The sequence below is a fragment of the Canis lupus genome, chromosome X (genome assembly GCF_048164855.1).
Source record: "Canis lupus baileyi chromosome X, mCanLup2.hap1, whole genome shotgun sequence".
Taxonomy (NCBI): domain Eukaryota; kingdom Metazoa; phylum Chordata; class Mammalia; order Carnivora; family Canidae; genus Canis; species Canis lupus.
The window spans coordinates 87630375-87647399 of record NC_132876.1 but is presented as its reverse complement, the minus strand read 5'-3'; positions in this window follow the sequence as shown (position 1 = coordinate 87647399).

Genomic DNA, 17025 nt, shown 5'->3' with positions numbered 1-17025 from the left:
ACCCTCTTGCACTGTTGGTGGGAATGTAAACTGGTGCAGCTACTGAGGAAAACAGTATGGATAGTCTCAAAAAATTAAAAAGAGAATGACCCTACGATTCAGCAATTGTACCACTGGGTATTTACCCAAGAAACACAGAAACACTAATTCAAGGGGATATATGCACTCCGATGTTTATAGCAGCATCGTTTACAATAGCCATATTATAGACATAGCCCAAATGTCTGTTGATAGATGAATTGATAAATCAAATATTATTCAGCTATGAATAACAGCTATTCAGATGTGAAAAAAGAATGAAATCTTGCCATTTGCACCAATATGGTTGGATCTAGAGAGGATAATGCTAAGCAAAATAAGCCAGAGAAAGGCAAATACTGTATGATTTCACTCATATGTGAGATTTAAAAAACAAAACAAATTAGCAAAGAGGAAAAAAAGAGAAAGAGAGAGACAAATAAAGAAACAGACTCTTAACTATAGAGAACAAACTGATGGTTACCAGAGGTGAGGTTGAGGGGAATGGAGGGAATAGATGATGGGGATTAAGCAATGCACTTGTCATGATGAACAGTGAGTGATGTAAGGAAGTGTTGAATCACTATATTGTACACCTGAAACTAATATAGTACCGTATGTTGATTATACTGGAATTAAAATAAAAACCTAATAAATTTTTTAAAACTTATTACAGACATTTTGACTTAAAAAAGTAATTGGGGTGCCTTGCTGAATCAATCGGTAGAGCTTGTGGCTCTTGGTCTTGGGGTCAGGAGTTCAAGGACATGGAACTTACTTTTTTTAAAAAGTAATTTGTCCTAAAGTGAGCCTGTTTATTTAGAAAGAGGAAAGTTAGAGCAACATCTGAATGTTAAAATGAAAGTTTAGCAGGATTTTGGAAAAGGAATCTTTGAAAATGAATTTTAACATTCTGTTAAGGTGGCTAAGAATAAAATGAATTTATTTAAAAATGAGTTTTAATATCAGAAATACACTGGTACAAAATTGTAATTTGGTTTTTCTCTCTGTTAAGAGGACAAACTTTTCTTAGATTACTGGTCTAGTCTTCATACTAAATTGTAAAAAAGGTTTTTCGTTACTTTTCATGTAATCCACCTAGAAAACAAACATTTTATGTTTTGTTATCAGATCTTTGATTTCTTCTACTTAGAAGTAATCTCTGATTACTTGGAAGAAAATAATCTTTGATTATTTGGAAGAAAAAAACAGTCTTTTCAGTATTAAATGAGGTAAGGCTTCTTACAACTATTTAACTTTGTATATTTGTCTGCAAAATCTTTGTCATGTTGCTTAAATGTATAACTAAGTGTTGTTTCAGTGACCTATGATCCTGTTTGACCAAGTGCTTTAAACTTTTTTGTTATTTTGTACAAACTTCCCCCAAATCAAATCCTAAATGAAGCCTTTTTAATGCCAAAATAACAGACTTTTCAGAGGGCCCCTGAAAACATGCAAAAGATTTGTTCTCTTTCCTTATAAAAGATAGATGTTAAACTAATTAGGCTTACTTGATATGTTAAATTACATGCAAGCATTGTCAAATAAGTGACAATAAAGATTCGTATATCAGATTTATGGTTAAGTACTATTAATGTGTTCTAGAAATGGTATAAAATTCCTAAAATTCTGATTACGCCCTGGTATACTGTAATCAGTCATAATTTTAGTTATTACCTTAAAATGTTCTATATTACACAAATACCAAATTTTCTTGCTAATTGCATTGCAATGAACTCAATCAGACCTTTACCCATGGCCATTTTTAAGTCTTCTATCATTTACAGCTATTCTTTTACTCAGATGGCTTTCACGAAAATGTGCCCACAAAAATGCTTCATCGTCAAGGAGATTCATGGAAATGACTCTAGAATACAGGTTTCTGATAACTTTAAGATCATAAAAACCCAACTAGGCAGAAGTTTCCAGAACTAGTGGAAAAACTGGATTCAAGCAGAACAATAATTACATGGGACTAAGAGAACTCAAGAGGAGGTTTATAATTTTTAGAACATTTTCTTTGAAATATTGCTGGTTCTTTAATCTTCTGTCTTCCAGATATAAGGAAACCTTTCTTCTTAAGCTAAACATGACTTGCAGAAATTTGGTAAATTCTACATTTGTACGCAGAATTGAAACATTTACCTTTGTCTCCCTACCTGATCCCTCCAGAATTCAAAACTTTCATTAAGTATTCTCATTTTGTGGCAAGATAGTTATTTGCATAATATCAGTTAAGTATCTGTTCTCCTTGTAACGGGACATAATTGGAAACATTGGTCATATTACCAAGATGTTGACTGGAATGTCACATTTGAGGGAGACCTGCATAGACTCAGATATGACCAGACAGATTTAAGGAACTAAGGTTGACATAAAAGAGCCAGTAATAACCCTTCGAAATACGAACCTGGCCTCTTGCTTATAGCGTTCCCCAGTAGCAATGCCAGCTCGAGTACATAAGGTTCTATTCTGGCAGGTGCAGGACCCTTAGGAGATTTTCGGGACTTCGAGAAGAGAGGAATTAGCCCAAATCTATAGGCATTGCAGGCAAAGTCTAATGGCAAGTATTTGGCTTGGCTTCTGGCCTCAAGAGGGTTTTAAAAGTTCAAACTGAGATTCTTCATAAACAGCTCCAGCAAAGGAGATTTAAAAGAGCCTGTAGGATCAAACACTATTCTTGCTGCACTATGCAAATAATCAGGGCAAGTTTATTGAAATGAAACTTCTTTGGCAAACAAATTAGTCTTAATTTGTCTATCTTTGATAGAAATGAGGTTGATTATAGAGAGAAAAATTATGTTTCAAGAGCACGTTTTTGAATATTAGATTCTAATACTGTTTATTATAAACTGGACTAGGTCCTGAATTCGTTTCATTTCCTGCAATGCCTGGCTACAACTCTACAAATGAACATTTTCCATTTTTCCCTCACCCTCCCAACTTAGAATCATTGAGAACTAAAACTGACCTTTTCCAGAAAGCCTTGCAAACTGAATATGAATGATTTGATTTAAACTTCAGAGAAATTACAACAATAACTCATGTAGAGGCAATCATTATGCCTGCTGCTATATGGGCCACTCAGAATGTTTACGTGAACACCTGGTGACATCGTGAGAGGCATTCAAACTGCAAAAGATGCATTTAGAAATTTCTTCTTCTCTTGACTGGCTACCTCCTAGACTCAGAAACCAGTTTATAATTTGCTCCAATCATTAACCATTGTCTTTCTTTTTGAGTCCAGAAAAATGCCTTATTAAATACTTGATTGCTTGCATAATGTAGGCCTAAGTTTGTGACCATAACTGCATCTGGGTCTCCTGAAATGAGTTTATGTGAATTGACCTAGTGTCAGAACTAAGAGACTGATTCAATGACATAAAAACCATCTACCAACTCAACTTCTAGAATGAGAAACTTCTTGGAAATATTTCAAAGGTAGGACTGCAGGGGAGCAAAATTAGACACCCCAAAATGTGTCTCTGGTATTTGGATTATTTTAGACTGATTATATTAAGAAATAGAAGACTCAAAGTTTTTCTTTTTGCCTTCTTCTGTATAACTGCTTAGAAGAATTTAGATAAAGGACCTGCTCCAGGCAAGATGATATCACCGTAGATAACTGAAGCATAACATGAACTAAAGGTGGCTGACAGGGAGGAACCTAGCAAGGCCTGTTTGATCAAAGTCCTTTCTATGTCCCATTGATTCGGGGTGGTCCTGCAAACATTTGTTTACCAAACGTTTACTCTTTCCATTCTTCCTGTGAATAGCCTTCCTTTCTTTTTGAAGACACCAACCCCTACTCACTTTTCTGAGTCCAGAATGACACACATACTTCATCTTACCTATCATTGGAGTCTCTAATTTATGTAGATTCCCTGTACAAATGTAATCACATTTGATTTTCTCCTGTCAGTCAGTCTCAGGTCAATTTAATTCTTAGACCAGTCAGAAGAAACTTGAAAGGAAGAGGAAAACTTTCCATCCCCAATACGAGCAGGCAACAAATATCATTGAAGGAGCATAGACGCACTAACAAGATAATAAAAAGTTACTAAGCCAAGAACTGAGATAGCACTAGAAATCAGAGGTGTCCCAACAATTCCACTCTTTGGAGCTTACCCTACAGAGATGTGTGCCTTATGTGCATGAGGACACACCTACAAGAAAGTTAATAAGCTAGCTGTTTATAAAGGCAGAAAACTGGAAACAACTTTACTGTTCATTGCCAAAAGAACAGATAAATAGTGGTATGGTTCTATAATTTACAAACGTACATCAATTGAATTGACTTCACTACAGCTAAGTACGCTGGTGTACTAGTTAATGTAACAACTGGCTCTCTGAAAGAAAAAGCTCTGATCTGGTACATTTGCTAATTTTCGTGGTGTAAATGCTCTTGCCTCAGCCAATTTCAAGTTACCAATGTAATGTCATTGAATATAGGGCTGAGAAGAGCTACGTACAATTAGCTCCACTGCACCACTGGCTAATTGCAACAATATGGATGATACTGGCAAATTTCAAGGTTGACCATAAAATCAAGAAAGAAAAAAATACATATAATTCTAATATGAAATTCAAAAACCAGGCAAAACTAAAGGATAAATCTGCTTCTTTTAAAAAAAGAAAACAAGATATAAGTGATATAACTATGAAGGAAGGGACTAGGAAAACATTAACAAAATCACGGTAAACCTGTGGGTGGGGGGGTGGCATGGAAGTGGACGACTGGATGATCTACAGGCAGCATACAGGAAGCTTCTGGCAAGTTTCTATTTCTTGATCTGTGGAGTGTTGCACAGTGTTTGCTTTACAGCGCATTGTTAAACCATATATTTAGGTTTTATGCAATTTTCTCTCTGTTATATTGTACACTATTTTTAAATGATGAAAGGGATTCTTTTGTCACAGGGGTGCTATAAAGGTTCAAGGAGCTTTTCTAAACACTACCAGGAGAGCTAGAAACTGACTCTCATAATTTAAGTCACTTACAGGATTCTCTCAACTACATTTCCTCAGATTCCCACAAGGTACATGAAAACTGCCAGAGTTAATGGTAAATTTCTTATAAAACAAAAAGAAACAGAAAACAAAAGTCAAAACATCATATTTATTTCCAGAGTCAGACATTTTAACCTAGATACATTTTTACTCTATATTTTCGTCTCAGCTACAGGGGAAAAGAAAACACCCTTTCCATCATCATCCAAAACAGATTTTTATGCCTTTTTTTCATAATTAAAAGGAAAATTTTTTACAGTTCACAACAACCCAAATAATACAAAATGTTCTAAAAGTAAAAATTGAAATTTATCCCCTCCAGCCTTACCCCATCACTGTCTATCCCATCATTTTCTTTTAAGCTTATTAAAGAACTTAATACAATCTCAAATGATCTTATTTGGGTTCCTGTCTAGTGTTTATCTTGCTCATGCCTTGAGGGCTGGGGGTTGGCCAGCTCCTTCACCACCAAATCTTCCAGGGTTTAGAATAGAGTACTGGTAGCTCACATTTGGTCTTCAATAAACTCTTCTAGAAGGAACACAAGAATGTCTGGAAAATTCATCTAAGAGATCATTCCACGTCAGCACCTACACCTACACCTACACCTCAGTCTTCTTAATAGCTGGCAAGTATTCTGGCTTGTGTTGGATCATTAACATTACTTTCAGACTTTTCCTTTTAGAATTCATGCTGTCCTTATCATCCTCAGGATAGTTTTTTTTTTTTTTAAGATTTTATTAATTCATGAGAGAAAGGCAGAGACATAGGTAGAGGGAGAAGCAGGCTCCTTGTGGGGAGCCTGATGTGGGACTTGACCCCAGAACCACATCCTGAGCCAAAGGCAGATGCTCAACCACTGAGCCACCCAGGTGCCCTAGAGTTCTTCACTCTGACCAAGAAAGAATTAGTTTTTAACCTGTGGTTCTGTATGGATCCAACTCTCCATCAGCTGTCATTTTATTTTTGATGATTGCTGAGGTCCCCCAAGCAGAAGTAACTCTTTGATGATGGTAGGAGTAGCAGAATTAGGCAATAACACCCTAATTACCTAATTAATTAGGGGCACCCTATGTGATTGGCTGTGGGGACACATTTGGCTTTTTCTGGTTCATCCTAGGTGAAAGTGAGGATAGGGGCAAACATACATGCAAACATGCTACATTTCTGTAGCATAAATCTGGTGCTGGAATTGGTGAATCAAAAGATCAGTGCATTCAAAAGATCAAACATTTGAACTGTTGATCAACATTGTTCAAGTGCCCTAAGAAGTTACACCAGCAAATGATAAGAATGAAGCTTTCCAGGCATTTGAGGTGGAGAAAAATCTAGTGTTGGCTGCCCAATAAATAAAAGTTGTTTTGTTTTGTTCTTTTTAATATAAGAGTGAGATTGAATGTCCGTTCGTATGTTGATTAGTCATTTGCAGTTCTTTCACCATCAAATGCCTCTTTACATTCTTTGCTCCTTTTTCTAATTATTAGAACTTCTTAGGGGTTAATGAAGTAGGTCTTTCATCTATTACATATACAACTCCTCCCTGGTTATCTTATTTATTTCACACTAAGGATTTATTGCAACAGAACAATCAGAAATGCTAGTAAAGATTCATGCAGAAATAAGACCAGATTAAAAATCCACCAACAGATACATGCTGTAATTCTGACATAGCCACATAGATAATTCCGTGAAACCACTAAAAAATTATCTTAAAGATTCAATTATTTGCTTTCATTTTTATTTGACTTTAATTTCCAAAGCAAAGTATTTTTATGTAGTCATGGTTATCCATCTTTTACTTTGTCTTTTGTGTGTATATGGAAGGGGCAAGGGTTGTCATGCTCAGAAGAGTATTCCCAGATCACTTATATTTTCTTCTAGTGCTTTAATTTTAAAAATTGCATGCATACAAAATGTGATACATCAGAGATTAATATTTTTCTAAGACATGAGGTAGGGATCCAATTTTATGCTTTTTGAAATGGATATCCAAATTAACCACCACCACCACTTCTTGAATAATATACTATTCCTCTCACAGAGTTGAAGTGCCATCAATCTCAGCTACTAATACTCATATTTATTGAGATCTATTTCCAGGCTCTTTATTCTATTCTTCAGAAAGTTGTCTATTCTTTTTGAAAGTTTTAATTATAGTACCTTTATGTTATGTTTTGACATCTGCTGCATTTTATCCCCTCTTGTTATTCCTATTCATCCTGTTTTGTTCACTGGTATTTCATGTTTATATTTCCAGACTATTAAGAATTTCATTTGATCTCATTCTCCCAAAAATAATGTTGGAATTATAACTAGGATTGTACTAAATTTATAGATTTTCTTTCCAGTCAGGAATGATGTATGCCTTTCCATTTGAACAAATGATTCTGTAAGTCCCTCTGTAGAATTTCCAAATTTTTCTTTAAAAAAAAAAAGATTTTATTTTTAAGTAATTTCTACACCCAACATAGGGCTCGAACTCATAACCCTGAAATCAAGAGTCACACATTCCACCGACTGAGCCAGCCAAGTGCCCCTCTTAATTTTCTTTATACAGGTCTTATATATTTTTTTTATTTGGCTTCTTCTTGGTAATACAATCGTTTTGTTCTTGTATACGGAACCTTCCCTTATATACTCTAGTTTTCGTAGTAAGAATATCATTATGTTCAGTAATCAGTTTTGCGACCATCTTTTGTTAAGTAGAAGTCTGAGTTACAAGAAACTAATGACTTAATTTATTAAAACAGTCTGCAGAAATTGGATCCTAAAGATAATTACCAGCTATTAACAAGCCACTCTGTTTAGAAACGGTGAAGGTACATTACCACACTAGATCACAAAGACTAATTCAGCTACCATTTCTGCCCTTCAGGATGAGGATGACTATGATGTGAGAACTAAAAAAACAAAACAAAATAAATGAATGAAAAAGACGTAAAATAGGAAAAGAGATTATAAGTGATCTGACCCTACCTCCCAACTCTTCAAGGGATTCACCATCAACTTCATCCCTAAAATAAATAGCCATCCCGTTTCTACCTGAGCACTTCTTGACATGGAGAATGCACCACCTTCTGAAGAGCTCCTTGGCAGATGGATTTGGTTTAACAAAATTAGAAAGTGGGGCACCTGGGTGGCTCAGTAGTCAAGCGTCTGCCTTTGGCTCAGGGCATCATCCCTGGGTCCTGGGATCGATTCCAGTATTGGGCTCCCTGCAGGTAGTCTGTTTCTCCCTTTGCCTATGTTTCTGCCTCTCTCTCTCTCTCTCTCTGGTGTCTCTCATGAATAAATAAATAAAATCTTTAAGAACAAAAACAAAATTAGAAAGCGCTGAAATATGGTATCTTTACTCCCTTGGTTCTGGTTCTGTTTTCTGGGCACACACAGAGAAAGCGTACCTCCCTCTTCAACTGTAGCCCTTGAAACATTTAAAGAACGTTATCATGCTTGACCTCAGGCCTCATGGGGAAACCTGCCCAGTTTCTTCACCCATGCCCCAACTGACAGCATTTTCAGACCTTTTGAATTTTTTGCCCCTTCCACAGAAACTTGAATTTATACCACCTGGCAGAGAAATTGTCCTGACATTATCTCAGCAGACACTAGAACAGTAGCTTTTTTAGTACCTAGGGACTACAAAAAGCTACATTTCCATGCTAATTCAAATCTTAAGGCTCCAATAACCTCTAATTTTGCAGTGAATATTCATAAACATTTGCACTGTGTTCAGTATAATGCAATGAGAATTTAAAATTCATTTTTATTCTCCAGTGGGAAGCAAGGCCAGAAATTTAGGAACTAGTCCACCAGAGTGGACACGATTTATGAGAATGGTCCTAAATTGCTTGGATGTTTGTCATGTCTGAGTTGAAAAATGCAAATGAACATGTTGCTAGTTCCATAAATCCGGTACAGAAATATTTTATATTTGCATTGAGAAAAGCATCTTTTACTTAAAAGAAAAATAAGTCAGCACAGAATAAGACTAGATATCTGCTCTAGGAGAAAACAAGGAAACAACAACAAAAACCTCCACAGTTTACTACTTTTCATATATTCTTATTGGTAATTAGCTATTGAAAGTGAACAGGTATGACTGCTAATCTTCAGAGAGATCAAAAAATAATTACGCTTTTTGTGCAAATATGCATCTCCAGATAAAATCTATGAAGTCACTAACACATCATTTCCAATCTTTAGGTATTTACTGCAGAGTCACTATTCAACAAACACTAAGGTAGGGCAAATCTTACACATATTCCGAAGGAAATATGAAGTGGTATTTTTGAAACTTTACTTCTAGGAATGTGTTAGTGAAAATATGCAAAAATCAGTGGGTGGTCTTTGATCCCAGAAGGAAAAACAAAAGCCAAATTCAATGCTGGTATGAAATGACATTTACACTGGTTTTTAGGTAATGCATAGGTGATTAAGAAGAGAGGAAATGCCAAAGTCCTCATCTCTTTTATACTTTCAAATCATTTTCATTAGTACCACATGCACTTATCTAAATAGAAAAGCGACTCATTCTTTCTTGAATGGCAAAATAGGTTTTTTCTCTGTCATTAAATCCACCTGCATATCTACCTTTCTTCAGGCTGCCTCTGTGTGTAACTACAAAATGGACTGGATCACTGGTTTCAGATTCTGTGAACATTCCTGCTGATATGTTTGCCATTTTCTCATAAAATGGGATGTCAGAGCAACGTATTTTACCTATGCCATTATGTCTGCTAAGAAAAGATAATAACTTTTTGGTTTTTTCATAAGTCTTTACAGTTTACCTACCACTTGTTTTCACTTGTATTTGGATGGAAGCATGGCAAGTAGAGTCTCCTATAAAGGATGAACATCACCGGTGTCAGTCATGAGAGGAAGGGGAGGGTCCAGGTCGACAGGGGGTTTGAGAAATAAAAAGGGGCCTCCCAGTGGGCACATTTTTCAGACACCTCCGGGCCTTAGAAGACCTTGCAAAGCAGGAGAAAGCACCTGACCCGAGAAGTCACTTGTCCGAATAAGGGGGGACAAAGATTATAATGAATAAGACCTACTGTTTAAGCAAATTGTCCATTGTGTATGTTTCTCCCAGAGATTGCCTCCCCATGCTCATGTCTTGGAGGAGGAGAAAGCACTACTTAAAGACAGACCCTGGGAGCACCTGGATGGCTCAGTCAGTTAAGCCTCTGCCTACAGCTCAGGTCATGGTTCTGAGGTCCTGGGATCGAGCCCTGCATCAGGCTCCCTGCTCAGCTGGGGGCCTGTTTCTCCTTCTCCCTCTGCCTGTCACTCTCCCTGCTTGTGCTCTCTTTCTCTCTGTCAAATAAATGAATAAAATCTTAAAAAAAAAAAAAAAGACAGAGCCTGGACTCACACTGCTTGGGCTGGGATCCTGGCTTAGCCCTTCCTAGCTGGCTAAACCGAGGCAAGTCCCTCCAACATTCTGTGCCTCAGTTTCTTCACAATTATAGTACCTACCCCACAGACTGATGTGAGGATTCAATGAGTCGATATGCCTAAAGTCCTTATATTAATACTTACCATGTGCTGGGCATTATTCTAAAGGCGAGCTAGTAACTATTTCATCTTAACTGCAAGTGTGATTTGCAGCATTTGGGGAAGAACCATGAGGTCACTTCTGGGAGAACACTTTCTTTCGCCACACATTGGCAATAAGCGTTAGTGGAAGCCCAAGGGGAAGGTGAAGGGTAAAGGCAAATGTTGGCACTACAAAGTTATCTTCTTCTTTCCAGGTGGAGACGGTCTCTCCATTGCTCAACCCAAAAGAACAGGGATCGAACGACAAGCAGTTAGTTCAGTACATATGTACCAAGTACCTGCTATATGCTGGACGGTATGCCTGGTGCCAGAGACACACACAACATGTTAATTGTGTGCATTTAATCGAATGGCAAGCTTCTGGAAGGCAGAAACTAAGTTTTATTCTCTTGTATTTTGCACAGTACTTTACTCATAAAAGGAGCACAATTAATATTTTGATAGTTTAACACATCAGGTAGATAGAAATGGACAAGTGTAGGAGCTCTGTTTATGGGCATTAATTACTTACACTAACATTCTAGGGCTATATGAGCCTGTGACTCAATTGGAAAAATATGATGGCTGATAAAATTCAGCCCTTCAAAGATGTCAAGAGTCTTTTTTAGTGACAAATATGAGGCTCTGCTAGAACTCGATGTTTCAGCATCCCCAGTACCTCCCCTCACTGCCTGTCGCCCTCCTATGTACTACCAACTGACACCCACCTGCAGGCTTAGATCAATACTAACATGGGTTTGGAACTGATTGAGTCACTCTAGTCCTACATCAAATGGAGTCTGCCATCAGGCAAAATTCAATAACCATGGATCCCTACAGTGTTCCCTAGGTTCGTGAGCTCCATTTGAGAATTGGGCTTCCTCGTTGGTTTGGGTCCAGCAATCTCTTTAGAATCCTGATATTCTCTTGAGCTTGAGACCCTGCTTTATACTTGCAATCCCCCCGCCCCCTTTTGAGTCAAGCTAATTCCAAACCTTAACACGGAAACCTCTGGCTCCCAATTTCTAATGGTCAACTTATCTCTCTGTCTGACCTTACAAGCACTGCCAAGATTCACTGGCATGCTGTTCTCCTTGCTTCCTGAACTGCTTCTCACCATAACCTTTCACTCAGGCTCCAACAGCTTATACCCATCATCACCAACCATGTATTGAGACAGAGATTGTCACCTGAACACCAGAGTTGCCGCCAGGTGTGAGAGGATGCTGTCAATGCCAGCCCCAGCCCATGATATCCATTTTGATGGGCAACCCACAATGCCTCCAGCAAATAACAACATACGACAACACACAGGATTTTTCCTTTGAAAGTGGGTATCTTTGTGCCCTGCCGGAATTCTTATTTCTTTAGGCAAAAAAATAAAGAGAACATTGATCAATGAAGGATGGAAAATGGGAGACAGTCACATTAGCTTCCCATGCTCTGGAAAATCAGGTCTGAAGCATGTTTCACGAGTGCCTTAGAGAGCACCCAGTGAGATTAAAGCTCTAGTTGCTCACAAATCTGAGTCCCTCAATAATGCACTCTCACTCTGCACTTCCAGAGATCAACTCCCAAATAAAGTGCCTGCACCCAAGTCCTTGTCTCAGGATGCCTTTAAAGGAGCCCAAACTAAGTTGCCTCTCAAACTGTGTCAAAAAATTACCTTGTTTCATTTCTTAAGATAATATATCTGAAGAGACCTTTGTGAGGACAAAATTTCTTGGCAAAACACAAACAAATCCACTTTCAGGATGACTGAAACTATTCAAAATTCAAACACACTGCCCCAGCCAGGTTGTTCATCACAAATAATAAAAATGGATTGGACTGTTTTTTTTAAAGATTTTATTTATTTATTTGTGAGACACACACACACACACACACACAGAGAGGGAGAGAGAGAGAGAGAGAGGCAGAGACATAGACAGAGGGAGAAGCAGGCTCCATGCGGGGAACCCAATGCAGGACCCAATCCCGGGACTCCAGGATCACACCCTGAGCTGAAGGCAGATGCTGAACCACTGAGTCACCCAGGAGTCCCTGGATTGGACTCTTTTGTCCATCATTAACAGCAAAATACATTTACTATAAGAGTACCAAGAGACTAAACAGTAAGTATGTTGAAGAATGGGCCTCAGCCAATACACAAGGAATCAAGGTCCTATCATAGGAATGCTCTACCCAGATCTTCAACACTGGTGCCTGCGAACTAGACACGCATCACCATACCAGTGGAATGCCACAGATCGGGTTCACCAGAGGCATCCACTGAGATGGGAACTGGTGTGAAAGATGTTTATTAGAAATTAAAAACTGGGGGCACCTGGGTGGCTCAGCAGTTGAGCATCTGTCTTTGACTCAGGGCGTGATCTAGGGGTCCTAGGATTGAGTCTCACATAGGGCTCCTTGCAAGGAGCCTGCTTCTCCCTCTGCCTATGTCTCTGCCTCCCTTGCTGTGTCTTTCATGAATAAAAAAATAAAATCTTAAAAAAAAAGAAATTAAAAACTGTAAAGAGAAAGAAAGAAAGCAGAATTGGGCAGAATAAGCATTGTGATACAGAGCCAGGAAAGCTTTGACCAACATGGAGCAGCTCAGGAGGAAATAAGGCCCATGAGATGGTCTTGCATGGGGTCAAAAAGGCTGCCTTGGTACAATCACTCTGATTAGTCACCAGACGCAGACTGCCAAGGAAAGAGTCCAACCTTCACCGAGGTAGCTCTCTGCAACTGCAACAGACTCTGAAGTTGATGGCAACTGGAGGTTGTCTGCTGACCACAATCTCTACAGCCCAGTGGCAGGTCTCACCTTCTGCCACACCCTCCAGGATAGACTACAAATGACTTACACCACTATACTTCCCTTCAAGAATCAACGTTTTAGGAGGGAATAGTTGGCGGACTGTGTTTCTGTAATGGACCAGAGTATATCTTCCAGAAGAGAGGAAAGAAACTCCTTTCCCTTTCTAGGTTTTGATAGTGGGAGCTGGGGTCTTATCAACTCTCTTTTGGATTCATCCTAAACAGGAAGGGAGTTCGGAATCTGGGCCATCAAAATTACAATGACCCTCCATGGTTCCCACTTGTGGCTGTCTAATATCTCCATCCTCATATACCCTTTCCTCCCTCCCTCCCTCCCTCCCTCCCTTCCTTCCTTCCTTCCTTCCTTCCTTCCTTCCTTCCTTCCTTCTCCATATTTTTACCACCAAGGGAAAAAAATCCTCACCTAACACCACATGCTAAGGGGCTCCTGGCTGACTCAGTCAGGAATGCATGCAACTCTTGATCTCGGGGTTGTGAGTTCAAGCCCCATGTTGGCCATAGAGTTTACTTTAAAAATACAATGTGTGCTGCTTCTCTTCCAACTAAAAATGTATTTCCTTCAGTTACTGCTTCCAACTCCTCATCCAGATGTCTAGTGATGTGCATGTTTTGGTATCCTCAATTATAAATTCCCAAAGTAACCAGCAACAAACTCTCTACAACAGAGAAGGTAAGGGAAAAAAAGGGAATTTAGTTAAAGTATTTAAATTTATACAACAAAAAAGAAAGATGAGTAGATGTTATAATCCTTACTCCTATATGTTGTCATGAAATCATGACTGATATTTGTGATTTACTTTCTCTACCAATCGTTTCCTCATCGTCAGCCACTCTAGCTACTCTTTTCCAATGCAAGATCTTATTCAAGTCCATGATGTCAAAGAGCACTATTTCGATACTCTTAAATCTCAGTCTCCAACTTAAGACCCTCCCTTTTTCCTTTGGCCCGCATTTCTATTTCCCTATCAGAGAATGTCACATGAAGGCTAAACATTCACCAGACACCCAAAATGCAGCTTGTCCAAAACTAGTCAATCCTCTGTCCAAGCCACAACCCCTAAAATATTCTTCAGTATTCCTTGACCAAACCATATGACTTAGAAGCTTCTGGCATTCCCTTTCTACCCATTTTCCACAACAATATCCTTTTGGTGACCAATCTGTAAATACTACTTCTTAGATATTTCCCCAACATTACCCATTTACCCTTCAGCTCTCAACCTTTCTCAGTATGGCAGTTATAACAACTTCGAAAAAGACTATTCTGCCCAAGAGTCATTCTCTTTCATGATTTTTCTCTTCCTTTTGTGTAACTTTGTAAAATGGAAAGTATCAGGCCTCTAGTGGCTCCCCATCGCCCTCAGGATTAGGTCCAAGCTCTCTTTCTCTTCTGATTCCTAAGACATGCTTAGGAGTTCTACAGAATTGGAAATCTTTATTCTTCACTCCTGTAAGTCCTTAGGCACCTCTTGGAGTAGCCTAGACCATAATGTGAACGGCGCCCCCTGGAATACATCACTGTACTCTGGGAATGGTGCCCTTGAGCTTACGCAAAAGTATGAAAATGCATTTTACCTTCATGGTTCCCATTGCTTTTAACTCCTTAAATTATCTTCATTATGTATTCTCATTTTAGGTCAAATACCTTCTCTTGAAGTTGTCTGTATTTACTCTGCCTTCCCTAGTCTAATTAGACTGGGCTGAGATAACATTTTTCTACTTCAAAACATTTACATCTTCATTTTTTCAGAATTTACAACATTATTTCACAAATACCTTAAAACTTTTCAAGTCACCATCTCTCTAGTAACTTTTCAATTTGTTAGAATCCTAGTAATTCTGGGTGGCTTGCTTTAAAATTTGCATGCCTTTGTTTTATTGATATCTTGCTAGTTCTGGAATTTCCATCAGCAAATGAAATGTTTTTAACACAAAATAGAGCATGTAATGTATCCAATGAATTATTTATAGAATATACAACATGCATCCAGGAATAGCTTATATTATCCACAGTTTCAGTAAATACAGTAACCAAAAGACAAAGTACAAAATGGAGGGCAAAATCCCAGACTGTCAGAGACTGGCTTTTATGTGTGATGAGCTAAGGTCAAGAGGAGGGGAGCAGGACCAAATCACAATTTTTGGGCTCCAAAGAAGAGGAGTAAACATAATGGTAAACAGGAAACTCAAGGAATGAACACACACACACACACACACACACACACACACACGAATGCACTATAAGTGTGCACATGGACATGTGACTTTTTTAAAGGAGGGCTTCCGTCTTCTTCCTAGTAATTGGGCAACAATCAGAGATACAATTGCCTCCCCCCCAGGATCCCTGGGTGGCTCAGTGGTTTAGCGCCTGCCTTCGGCCCAGGGCGTGATCCTGGAGTCCCGGGATCGAGTCCCACATCAGGCTCCCCGCACGGAGCCTGCTTCTCCCTCTGTCTGGGTCTCTGCTTCTCTCTCTCTCTCTCTGTATCTCTCATGAATAAATAAAAAAAAATCTTAAAAAAAACCAATTGCCTCCCCCCAAAACACAAGCTTGTTTTCATGTAATTTCCACATAACATTTTTCCATTTCTACAGTTTTTTGTTTTGTTGTCTTTTTGTGGATCTTGTTTTGTCTTTTTGGTGTGTGGTTTTTTGGGGGTTTTACCAAACTACTATTGACCTTGAAAGAGGTTCCATGGAGGTTCAGAGGAAAACAAGACTTAAGAACCATCTCTAGTGCTCTCTGCAGTCCTATTAGGTATTGCTACCTAATTCTTTATGCTTTTACTCTCCTCAACCTCTCTCAGGATACTGGCCTTTCCAGCTTCTTTCTTATAGAATATTTGTGTTTCAGATTACTTTTCTTAGGCAGAGCAGCTTCTATTTTCCTCTGGTTGAATTTCATTTTATTTCCTGCCCTGACTCTAACCTTCCCAAGTCCAACAGAATGATTTCTCAGTCCTCACTGGTCAAGGCAACACCTCCCAATTTAGTGTCTCCTGTGCATTTCATTATCTCTCTGTTTACACGGCAAGATATCTCTTCAATTCAATAAGCTGCTGTTTGTCATTCCCTTTGTGTTAGTTTTTTCTCCCTGCCCTTTACATTCATTTTAGTCTCTATAACAGAATTTAATTAATTTTCAAGGACTATTTCTCGATGCAGTATCCATAACTGTGATTAGCAGGGAGCTGGACTGCAATGGCATTTGTCAAAGTTACAGACTCACAACTAACTCTGCTTCACTTTGACAGTTTTCCCCATCACTGATTGATAATAAGAGTGCTTATGAAAAACCTTGGCATTCTGGAACAATAAACGGAAAGTTTTGATGAAAGGAAGTAAGACCACACAGTGCAAATTAAACCACAATGTGTAATTGGCCTCGTAGCCTCAAAATGAATACAGTAAAAATTCCACTCCCACCTTAGACTGAAATGAAACTAGACAGTAAATAGAAAGAAATATAAGAATAAAAGGTAAGGTAAATTAAGTGAACCAGTAAATCTCAGTATGGCCTACTGGTTTGCAAGATTACTTTAGTGTCTTCTTTTAAACTTATTATGGAAGTACAATTTGCATATAGAAAAACATACTGGCTCAGTGAACTTCCCCTACTTAATCCGCCCATGTAAT